At 46.3% G+C, this 12,670-nt stretch overlaps 1 pseudogene; it reads left to right on the top strand.

Annotated features, from left to right (window-relative positions):
* The window catches only part of LOC149443551 (uncharacterized), a 73,725-nt pseudogene extending 63,170 nt beyond the window's left edge, over nucleotides 1–10,555 (top strand).
* The last annotated feature ends 2,115 nt before the right edge of the window (nucleotides 10,556–12,670 follow it).

Here is a 12,670-nt window from a genome sequence, read left to right as displayed (position 1 = left end):
TGGTGGGTTCCTGGGGCTCTGAATTCCAGCACCGGGCACTGCCAGAGCCTGTGTCATGGGAAGGTATGGGACTGTCTCCAGAAGATGTATAGCACTGACCCCTGACTACCTGTTAGTCTATGCTGAGCATACAGACCTCCTTTAGAAACAAGTGCCCACCAAGGGGTGAAGACTGTCCTTCATTCCACCTGGACAATATTATTTGACCGGTGAGATGGTAAGAAGGTGAAGGTTGCCTTCTTTTCATGGCTGGAGTTCTGTAAGGAGGTCTGAAAGTAAGTTCAGGTAGGAGGACCATCATAGACCAACAGCCCCCTCCCTAACTCAGCGACTCCCTGAGCCATAGTACCTCCTCTTCTCTCAGAGATCTCCTATCAAGGACCCAAAGTCCTTCAGCTACTCTACCCCCTCAGAGAACTTGGGATCCACTATCCTCCAAGGGGCCCCAAAGTTCTCCATTATCTGTACCCAAAAAGAGACCCCTCAGCTCCCCTTCATCCATCAGAACCCTTAGAGGACCATATTACTAGAATTTATCTCCACAATGAGGAGAATGTTCCGGCCCCGGAAGTGGGGGAATGTTCTGCCCCTGAAGGGGTTCATCTGGGTTCCCACACTATATATGTGTGTATCATCATCTGCTGGAGATAAAAGATGTCACAGTGACTATGGAGAAAGAGGACGGACATGACTATGGAGGAAGAGGACGGACATGACTATGGAGGAAGAGGATGGACATGACTATGGAGGAAGAGGACAGACATGACGGGGGGTTACTGGGTGTAAATAGGAAATAACAGCTTATTACCTCCTCTGTTGCCACTTTCACCAACGTCTCCTTGCTGGTTTCTACCATATGGAACTTCCTGTCTTTATTCCAGATGACTTCCTGTCTTTACCCGACATCACTTCCTGTTTGTACCTGACATTTCCTTTCTGTATTCCATAGAGACCTTCTATTTGGGTATAAGTGAGATCACCACCTTGTGGATTTCAGAAGAACTGCAGAAACATAAAAATATCTACCTTACAGGGCTACCAGGGAAGTTCAAAAATAATAAATAATAATAATAAATAGCTCTTATGTTTAATAAAGATATTTTATTACATATAGAAAAGTCTTAAAAACACAGAACACAAAAACCAAATGTATAGTTAATAAAACAGATACCACCAAAACTGATCCTTTTGTTGAAGAAAATGCAAAAATACATCCTAAAGTATAATAATATCTATCAATCCACTGATAATGAAGATGTTAGACATAAATGACAAGGATGTAATGGTCACAGAGGAATGGTGGTGGAGATCTCTCAAAGTAAGAACACTTCCTTGAATGGTTCTATAAATAAAGAATGAATCCTGGAGGGAATAAAGCTGTAAAGCAATAAATAATATATAAACTGGGCCATCCACTTCATCCATAAAGACATTGTGATTGAAGATCTTCTAGATCACATAGAAGGAGGACTCATCCATGATTTCATACATTTGTTTGGAAGGATAGAACAATCCTCAGAAGGGAACATGTAGGATGACAGGAAAGGCTCCTGACTGGTGAGATCCTCCAAACATAATGATGACATCCATGAACTGGAGCGAGCTCGTTGGGGTGATAAAGCCAATCTGGAAACACTGTGTAGACGTTCTCCAAGAACTCAGCACACTCCAGGTGTGGAGAAAGTCTCCAGGTGGGTTTAGCCTGTCATTTATCATAGGTAGAAATGTCCACACATGGACTTCCACAGGGACCCCCAGACTACATATAGAACTTGGAGGTACCTGTAACATGGAACAGGATTTGGTGTTGCTGGAAGACTGGTCAGATCAGTGGAAATTGCAATTCAATGTTTCTGAATCGTGGGCTGGGGATGGGTAGCGGGTACAAAGCTCCCTGGGATGGGCACACTTTCAGGGACAGATACCAGTCCAGTGATGTAGTGTCACACAGTGCAGTGTTTATTGGTGCTGATTACAGGTGCTGTACAATGTTCCACAAAGTAACAGCAAAAACCTCAAAACCAAAATCCTAGCCGTGTCCCGGCACTAACTACACAAACACGATTCCTGACTATCAGGGTACTGGGGCAGTGGCCATTCTTTATTCTGTTGAATTGTTGGGGAGGAGACACACTGGACACCTTGGCTGCCATTGTGCTATACGCTGGGTGTCCGGTGCGCTCCTGTACCTTTAACCACCTCCTGTCCGGCCGTTGTATATAAACGGCCAGACGGTGGCAGTGCAGGGGTGGGTGGCCATTTATAAATGGCCTCCCCACCCCCTGCTTGTGTGCGCTCCCTGGGAGCATGCAGCACCGCAATCCGGTGCCTGCTGTGTCCTCCAGACACAGTGGAACACCATTCATCTTACAGGACCTCTGTGCGAGGTCACGATCATGTGAACACTGATTGGCCAATCAGTGATCACATGTCACTTCTGACATCATTGCTTACTACGGGTGAAATCTGTAAATGATCACAGAGGTGACATGGTACAGGGCTATTCATAACAGCCTTGTACCATGTGACAAGCTGTGACCAATCACAGCTCACACAGTATTTCTCAATGGCTGCAAGAATGCAGCCAGAGAGAAGGAGAAATTATTCCTCTTTATGGGTGTAAAAGCAATCGGTGTAAAAAATAATTTAAAAAAATCTTCATCACCCCCCAAAGGTAGTACAGTGTCACCATGGTGACAGTATGTTAAAAAAAAATAAATAATAATAATAATATAAAAAAATAAAATAAAAATGTTAAAATATTTTTAAAAAATTATAATTTTTGGTTATAAACTAATTTGGGTTATTTTTTGTTTTACCAAAAAGATAACGGAATACATTTTGGCCAAGATGTATGATGAAATATTTATTTGCAAAATTTTGTAAGAAAAACACTTTTTTTCAAAATTTTTGGACTTTTGCATTTATAAAGCAAAAAAATAAAAATACCACCAAAATAAAGTTTTATCTGTCTCAAAAAATGCTAAAAAAAATCATATGGGTACAGTGTTGCATGACTGCGCAATGGTCATTCAAAGTGTGACAGCGCTGAAAGCTGAAAATTGGCCTGGGGGGGGGAAAGTGTCTGAACTTTGGTTAAAGAGGGGTGGGTTCCCACAGGTCCACCTGCCCTTGGTCTAGCAATACATGTGCCTCTACTATGGGGGTTCAATTAATTTGTAGAGTTAGGACTACAGAATATCGGGGGGGCCGTGACGTGGCTCTGTAGCTTACAATGTGATTGCAAATGCGTGCTAACTAAACCCCCGTTTTTAACGCATACTGTTAGACGGGGTAATTCGGTTTGTTTTCAGGATGGCTGGCAAGTTGAGCCGGGAACTTTTCTCTTTTGTTGTGTGACATGCGTTGCCCGTTCAAGTGCTCCTTGCTGTGAAGGCCAGTTATAGACTGGGGCAGCGGCCATTTCTTGTACTATCAGGGGGGGCAAGCCTAGTGCTTGTCAGTCTCCAAAGATGCAGCTTTACCCCAAGAACCCTTTGGAGGACCCCTGGCTGAGAAAGGCTGAACTAGGCAGTCATATATTTCTGTCCCCCTTGGTGGGAGTGGAGGTGACCCCTCTATCAGTGTAGCGATCCCCCCAAAGGGGGTAAGTTTGTTCACTCCACCACTCTGCCTCCCAACCCCAAGAACTGTCTCAGCCCCAACTGACACCCCTGACAATAGTGAAGTACAAGGACCAATGAAAAGCACACACGGTATAATAAACACAGAGATCAGCTTTACTGTAAGACCTCTATGGGAAGTAATAAACATGAACAACAGGTATACGTTCGGTGAATCCAGAGAACAGCAAATCCTGAGACCGGAAGCAATATAACTCACTTTTACACTCAGGCTGCTTTCAGGGGATTCCAACCGTGAATAACCCCAAGAGCAGAGGAAACACTTACATGGCGCCCTCAAAGTGGGTCTAAACCCCTTTACATAAACTCAGCTCTATGATGTCCAAGCAGGAGGAGAGCAGAAGGATGACTCTCTGTGGTGTCAGACTTCTCCCTTCTAACCCCCGACACCACAAGCCCAATAGGCAAACACTGCGCCCAACTGATGCTTCATAGCTACTTTCCAAGGTAGAGCTATTCCCTCCCACACCATGCAATATAGAGGCCTGAATACGCATGCGCGTGCCCGTATGGCACCAGTAACTTCAGTCTCTTGGTAACAGGATGAATGTTGGGGTCTTCAGCGAGACACTTTCATTGGTGCACTTACACTCCTATGGTAAAGTATCATTGTAATCCCGTGGCAGGATTTGTATAGCAAAGCAAACACTGTGTCTGTATAGCAGGACCATCTACACAACCCAGTGCCTGGTGAGTATGGGAGAAGTGTCATGTCTCTGTGTGCCGTGTTCCTGTCATCTGCCAGGGGGCAAAATCCCTCTCACCAGATCCTGGGACTAAGGCCCAAACCATGGTCCTGGAAATGACCGGCTCCTGTGGTCACCTCACGATGAGCCCTTCACACTGTCGGTGTAGGCACTGTACTGTAGGCCACATCTCTCAGGTTGGATGTTCCCTGACTGATGCAGATACCTAAACATGGAGTGAACTGACCCTGAGCACTTCTCTGCCAGGTCCAGACTGTCTCCTGCCACATGCAGACTGCCTCCCCTCAGGAAAAACAAGATGGAGTCCTTCACTCTCCTCACTAAGCATGCTGGTCTCTGTAGTTCCATTCCTCATATCAGCCTATCAGGCCATTTCTGTTCAGGACTGCATATTCCACAATGCTTTGCAGCTGCACCTCCTGCTTGAGAAAGTCCCTGTCATTGGCTCCTTTAATACCTCTTCTGATTGGCTCTCTCTGTATTACAGTCTGAGAGGAGAAGGGAGGGGCTGAAATCCCTGACTGCCTTGTGTGTATCCAGTGCAAGTGTCAGATTTCACAGGAGATGCCAGTCAGCAGGTTACAGCAGTCACAGATAGGAGTCATTTCCTCCCCTACACAAGGATCTACAGTCCATACACACCCAGCACAAGGCCGGGGTCACACTACCAGACGCTTCTCGGGGCTGCAGTTCCTCTGAGCTCCACAAGGTGGGGATCTCACTTCTACCCAGACTGGAAATCTCTATGGAAGACAGGAAGTGATGTCAGGCACAGACAGGAAGTGATGTCAGATACAAACAGGAAGTTTTGGGTGAGAGGTGAGTTGGGAGGAAGCAGAGAGGAGACGTTGGTGGAAGTGGCAGCAGAGGAGGTAATAAGATGTTATTTCCTATTTACACCAAGTAACCCCCCGTCATGTCCATCCTCTTCCTCCATAGTCACGTCCATTCTCTTCCTCATAGTCATGTCCGTCCTCTTCCTCCATAGTCACGTCCGTCCTCTTCCTCCATAGTCACTGTGACGTCTTTTATCTCCAGCAGATGATGATACACACATATATAGTGTGGGAACCCAGATTAACCCCTTCAGGGGCAGAACATTCCCCACTTCCGGGGCCGGAACATTCTCCTCATTGTGGAGAGGTGTCACCTTTCCCACCAATCACTTTCTCACCTCATCAGTCTATATCAAAGGATTATACCACTTTTATAAATGGCGAGGGATGGAGAATCCTATGACATCACACTGACCTCACAGCTCCTCCCCCAATGTCCCTCCATCCAGAGTCAGAAAATCCTATGACATCACACTGACCTCACAGCTCCTCCTCCCAATGTCCCTCCATCCAGAGTCAAATGTCCCTCCATCCGGAGTCAGAGAATCCTATGACATCACACTGACCTCACAGCTCCTCCCCCCAATGTCCCTCCATCTGGAGTCAGATAATCCTATGACATCACACTGACCTCACAGCCCCTCCCCCCAATGTCCCTCCATCCGGAGTCAGAGAATCCTATGACATCACACTGACCTCACAGCCCCTCCTCCCAATGTCCCTCCATCCGGAGTCAGAGAATCCTATGACATCACACTGACCTCACAGCCCCTCCTCCCAATGTCCCTCCATTTGGCTCCTTTCTTTTTATTCTATGGTCTTAGGATGTGGGTACCCTTGGCCTCCTCATAAGCAAAACAGAACTGTTGGTCCTGCGTTGTGTGTAATGACGTCAGAATTCCTTATACCCTGCGTAGTGTGGGGGTCCTGTGGGGGGAAATTATACCTCAGCCTGAAGTGGGGCTTTAATAAAATGGAGACCTGAATGGAGAGGTGAGGAGGATTCTGGGAATATCATTTGATGTGACTATTTGTGTTCAGATGTAGAGTTTTCCTCCTGTGAAGTCTGGAGATCATATGACATCACATTGCCTCCACCTCCCTCCCTGATAGAAGAGAGAAAGAAGAAGAAGATTCTAGAAGTCACCAGAGAGATCACTGAGCTGCTGACAGGAGAGGTGAGCGGTGCCGGGAATTCTGGGACATTCTCCAGTAACAGACAAGGGATGTGTCTGGATGGTGACTGTATCATTGTGTGTGTCAGGTTCCTATAAGGTGTCAGGGTGTCACTGTCTATTTCTCCATGGAGGAGTGGGAGTATTTAGAAGGACACAAGGATCTCTACAAGGACGTCATGATGGACAATCAGCCGCCCCTCACATCACCGGGTAAGAGGAGACTTTATTGTAAAGGAGAGAGCAGTACGGAGGATCCACCTAGATCCCCCATCATCTGATAAACACATAGAAACAATGGATTCAGTCAGTGTGTGTGTTTCCTACAGATGGATCCAGTCATGGGAACCCACCAGAGAGATGTCCCCGTCCTCTGTATTCCCGGGATTCCACACAGGAAGGTCACACCATCCCTCACCATCATCAGGTAGATGATGACAATTATTGGTAGTTGTGATTTATACACAGCATGTTTGTTACAATGAATGTTTTATTATATCTTTCAGAGTGGAATCCTCGATGATTATATTATTGTTGTTAAAGAAGAGTATAAAGAGGAGGATGAGGAGTATGGAGTGATGGAGGAGTTTTCAGAAGGACACAAGGATATGATGGAGCCACCTAATACCAGGAACCCCCCAGAGAGATGTCCCCGTCCTCTGTATTCCCGGGATTCCACACAGGAAGGTCACACCATCCCTCAGTATCACAAGGTTGGTGGGATGGATCATCTAGAACATGGACTTGTAGGGGTGATGTGTGAATTTTTTTATGTGATATTTTCTCTCATTTCCTTGATTTAGAGTGGAGATCCAATCGATATAGAATTTGAGGTGAAAGCAGAAGAAGAAGAGGCGTATGTGAGGGATGATCAGCAGTCTATGGAGGAGGATGGAATAACGGGGACATTTATAGAGGAGGACACTCCTACAGAGATCAGCACAGGTGGGTCATGAACACTAAATCCATTCCTCCACCCATACTGCTCACTGATTGGTCCAGAGTAGGGCGGGGACTGGGTGATATCAGCCTGTAATCCCCTGGTCACTTTCCTGAGCTGTGTTCCCCGTCCTGTATTCCTGGATTTCTCTCGGATAATCTTCCTTCTCTGTGCTGCAGACACAATTTATGTCTCTAGACTGGATTTATGGAGGTTCTGGGGTTCAGCTGGCAGCAAAATGTTCATTTCACCATAAGTGTTACTAGACCTAGACACCTGGGGTGTGTGTATTGGGTGTCCTTCCTCATGTCCAGATCTATTAAGATCTCTGACAGAACAATTCTCCCAGGGTTCCTTGTTCTGTGGTCTGCTGGCTGTGCCGGGTGGAGGGATATGTCTGTAGTGTCTCAGCCCCAAGTCACTGAGTGCAGTCTCAGGAGATGGGAGGCAGCGGTGTGGGATCTCTGCAACTTGTCTACAGTAAACATTTAATATTCCACTGATTACTGAATACCAATATTATGAGTCCTGACCCTTACACTGTATAATTTATATTGTACATTACATACTCCTGACCCCTGCACTATATACTCTGTGTTGTACATTACATACTCCTGACCCCTGCACTATATACTCTGTGTTGTACATTACATACTCCTGACCCCTGCACTATATACTCTGTGTTGTACATTACATACTCCTGACTTCTGCTCTCCCCCTCCCCCTCCCCCCACTGCTATATATACACATAATATGGATTATCTTTTGTTCTACCAGCTGGACATTTTATATCGGATGATGTGATTGGAGCACAGACTTTTACATGGTGATAATAATGTGATAACATCCTCCAACTTTGGACCCTTAAACAGAAAGTGATAATGAGGGAGGAGTCAATACCCCAATGATGGTGGTCTTCAGGATCAGTCTAGTCTTCATCTTGGTTGTTCTCCCCCCATCCTCACTCTCTGACCTCTGGTGGGGCTCAGCCCCGCTGTTCTTCATGACTAAATCATGGACTAAATAAGGAAGTGCAGTACTTCTTGTGTTGGGAAGATGGCGATGAGTGATAGAGGGGGTGGGGACCCTCGTCCTATAATCCCCTCATCACTGTCCCTCCTATAAAAGACAGTTCTGGTTGTTTCCTCACTCTCTGACTAAGGTCCATGAATAAAGAAATGACCTGGTAGGAGATCAGAGGAGCCATTTCCTAGTTCCCTTGAGGGTGGAATTGTAAGCTCCTCAGAGACCAAGCTGCCTGATGTGGGCGGAGTCCTGGTTTGGGGGAACCAATCAGCTCCTGTCTAGTAATCCTCTTTGTCTTTGTATTTTAGTCCATGGCCGGGAGATGAGGAAAACCTCCGAGGATTGTCTCACTTTGTCTCCAGACTGGAAAGTAGAAGATGAGGACATCACACAGTATAGTCCAGGAGAAAACCCGGCTCCCTCCAATGTCCATCCGGCACCACCCAGTGTAGATGGACCATCGGATTCCTCGTATCCTGAGGAACCTCAGACTGTGCGGGACCGGGCCGGCCTTCCAACAGGAAAGAGCTTCTCCTGTACTGAGTGCGGGAAAGGATTCCGTTATAAATCCAGACTTAATAGGCATGAAAGATCTCACACAGGTGAGAAGCCATATTCCTGTGCTGAGTGCGGGAAATGTTTTGTATCAAAATCACATCTTGTCATACATCAAAAGCTGCACACAGGAGAAAAAATATATTCCTGTCATGAGTGCGGGAAATGTTTTTTACAGAAGTCCCATCTTTACACACATCAGAGATCTCACACGGGGGAAAAGCCATATTCCTGTTCTGAGTGTGGGAAATGTTTTTCACATAAATCCAGTCTTTACAGCCATCAGAGATATCACACGGGGGAGAAGCCGTATTCCTATCATGAGTTTGAGAAATGTTTTTCAAGGAGCTTCAATCTTTCTAGGCATACGAAATCTCACACGGAGAAGCCACTTTCTTCTCCTGAGTGAGGGAAATGTTCCTCACTGAAGTCCTGTCTTCCTGTACATCAGGGGTCACACACAATCCTGGAGGTGTATTAGTGTCCTGAGTGTGGGAAATGTCTTCTAGATGAATGTAGCTGGACATCCCAGCTCTCATGTGGGGAAGAAGCACACCCTGATATACACCTCAGATATACTCCATGGCTGATCTTCATCATGGAAGAAACAGTTCATAAGGAGATCAGAGGTCCCCAAAGACATGGATGAAGTGTGGGACCGGGTTGCCCATTGATGGCAGGAGAAGAATAACAATGGAGTCCTGCCCTGTGATTGGCTGAGTCTATAAATTGTTGACTGAATGAGCCGTCATTCACCCAGACGTGACCAGTTTGGTCCATACTTGAAGGAGAAGTTCCCCTTTTTGGGCAGAATTTCCCTCCCATAATACACAGAAGCGTTCTCTGATGCCGTCTCTGGCCCGGCCGTCCCGATGGGCTTTCCTCTCCCCTCATCCACAGGACCATCACTTGTCTGTCAGTTTATTGGATCGTTGGAACGGATTTTCAGATTGCATCATTTCCTGTCCATGATATCTTAGCATTCACTTCCTGTAGGCCACTTCCCAGAAGCCTTCACTTGTTGCATCACAGAAGGGGGTGTGACAGGGCGTGTTCACCGCTCGGGACCACACCTCCCTCATTATAATACCTTCCTATACAATCTGATTGGACAATCTCCTCTAGATCTCCCCCCAGCTATGTAGTACAAGGGCAGACAAAGTCCAGGGTATGGAATGTGTGACAATTTATATTGGGAACTTGTGAGGCCTGGGGGCTGCAAATGCATTAAGATGTACCGAGGGCTCCGGGGAGAGCGCAGATTAGTAACGTTTGTAACCGTTTTAGGATCACCCAAAAGAGGACAGAGAGGCAAGTGAGGGGATATGAAGTTGCTGGAATATTTATCAGAGTTCCAGGTGCAGAGTGTGTGACCCATCAAGAGGCTGATAGACGGAGGTCTGGATTTAGGAGGAAGCCATGGGAGTGAATGGTGAGAAGTTTGAGAACAGAGCAATGCTTCTAAGTCAGCCCATAAGGAGCCATGTATTGTGGTGTAAAGGGGGGTTAGTGGGGTAATCTGGGCACCAAGAAATATTTAGTAACATTTGGGACACCCAAACCTCCTTGTTCCTTATGTATATACATAGCATGTCTTGGGATTCGTGGCCCTTTGTCTGCTCAGTTGAATCACAAGACCTGATTTTAAAAAAGATTTCAGAGTATAGGAGGAGATGGGGATTGATGGGGGTGGGGATGGGGAAGAGTACAGGACAAGTAAAGGAGTTTTGGTAAAATTGCCAATTTTCCATCGCTGATCCTCCCTATCCAGGAGAGGTGAAGATGAGTCCAGGACAGAAGTAGGACTCTCAAGTATTTGAAAGTGGGGATGTAGTTGGCCTCATAGAGTGTGTTGTACGAGCGAGGGAGATGAATGCCCAAATAATTCAGGTAGGAGGTGGGCCAAGGAAACTATCATTCTGTTTTACAGAGGAAAGGGAAATGTATGGAGTACAGAGAATAGGACTGGCAGGGAGGTGTTGGGTTGGACCAAAGTAAGCAAAAGATCATCGGCAAACAATCTGACTTTACCCAGTTCAGGACCGACCACCACACTTATACTGCGGCAGGGCAGCCCCTCTGTTCCAGATCACATACAGTACATGTACACGTGTGAGCCCACCGCCCTGACTATGCTGACACTCGGTACAGCACAAGCCGATTATCAGGTCCAGGCCAATGATTTCTGGCCTGGACCTGCTGATCACCTGGACCTGCTGATCACCTGCACCTGCTGATCACCTGTACAGAATCAGAGATCATTCTGTGTCCATATTTATAAACACAGGAACTGGAAAGGTACACTAGTGAAGAGGAGCACAAATAATACAAAGTATTCCCACAAGCAGCTAAAAAAGGTGATCAATAATCAATAAACCAACTTAACAGTGAATTCAACTAAAACAATGCTGCCCACACCTGAACATACTCATATAAATGTGCAAAAATGTCAATAAATAGAAATACAGCGCCGAGCTTTCCTTAACCGCTTTAAGTCCTCCCTATAATAGAAATACTTCTACAGTGCGGACTCCCTGAACAAAATCATGTGTATATGTATGTGATTCGCGCTCCCGCAGTTGCCAGGGGGGCACATGTGCACACGCCAACCTGCCGTTGCTGTTATTCAGTTCCTGACCGATCAATCATCATGTTCAGGCCAGTGATGTTCGGATCTGATGATCGATCCCTGCCCTATCAGAGATCTTCCTGTAGATGTGTTTTACATTATACAGGTACAGGAAATGATGACATCTTCTCTCTCTGAGCACATTCCGTCCCAGAGAGAGAAGAAAGCAGATCCATGTGAGTAAAAGCACTACACACACAGTAAAATCACATTTAGGACACATTTAACCCCCTGATCACCCCCCAGTTAACCCCTTCGCTGCCCTGTCACCAGTGTCATTAGTACAGTGTACAGATTTTTTGCTATTCACTGTATTAGTGTCACCAGCGACTTCAGATAGCATTAGTGTCAGTTAGCATCCCTCCCAGATAGCGTCAGATTGCCCGTCACTACATCAGTCATCACATTTAACCCCTTGATTGCCAGGAACACGCTCATACACAATAAACCTCCATTGCTAGTATAGTGTCTAAGCGGATCAATATCTTTGATCAGATCATAAATATGCCAGCGATCACATTAGTATAGTGTCCCCAAAAATGCAGCATTAGCGGGATCAGCCCCGGCAACCTGCCAGCACCTGCGTTTAGCCCCTACGCTTAACTCCCCCTCCCCCAGCAAGTGCAGTGTCAGTAGGTCACTGTCACAGGATACATTGCGCACAAAATCGCAGTGTTCACAGAATCAGGCCTGATCTCTGCTAGCACTTGCAAGTAAATTTTTTGAGCGGTTCAAGCAGTCCCTGACAGCCAGGCACTCTTTTTCCTATGAATTGCACTAGGTACCTATAAATTTAGTGTCCAACGAAAGGTATTCTAGTGAAGAGGCCTACAGGATTCTGAGCATATCAGATGAGAGTGAAGGGGAAGACTCACTGACACAATCAGCCACAGAATATGAACCTGTAGACAACAGTGGCACCCTGACAGATCACTCAGATGATGGAGAAGAGGTCCCTGCTAAGGTCAGGAGTACCCGACCCCATTCCCAGGCTGCTGAGGTGTTACAATCGCATGATGACTCTCATATGCAGCAGAATGCCGCATGAATGGCGATCACCAGCGGCCTAGTACATCCTGGTCTTTCACATACCAACACTGCAGTATCGCTTGGTGACATGGTGAGTCCCATAAGTGCAGTACAAGCTGGTGCAGTGGT

This window comes from Staurois parvus, unplaced genomic scaffold (genome assembly GCF_062004578.1).
Source record: "Staurois parvus isolate SC_StPar_1 unplaced genomic scaffold, SC_StPar_1.0 ptg000849l, whole genome shotgun sequence".
Classification (NCBI taxonomy): Eukaryota; Metazoa; Chordata; class Amphibia; order Anura; family Ranidae; genus Staurois; species Staurois parvus.
Note: the sequence above shows the minus strand (reverse complement) of the source record. Positions and strands in the feature narration are given on the sequence as shown.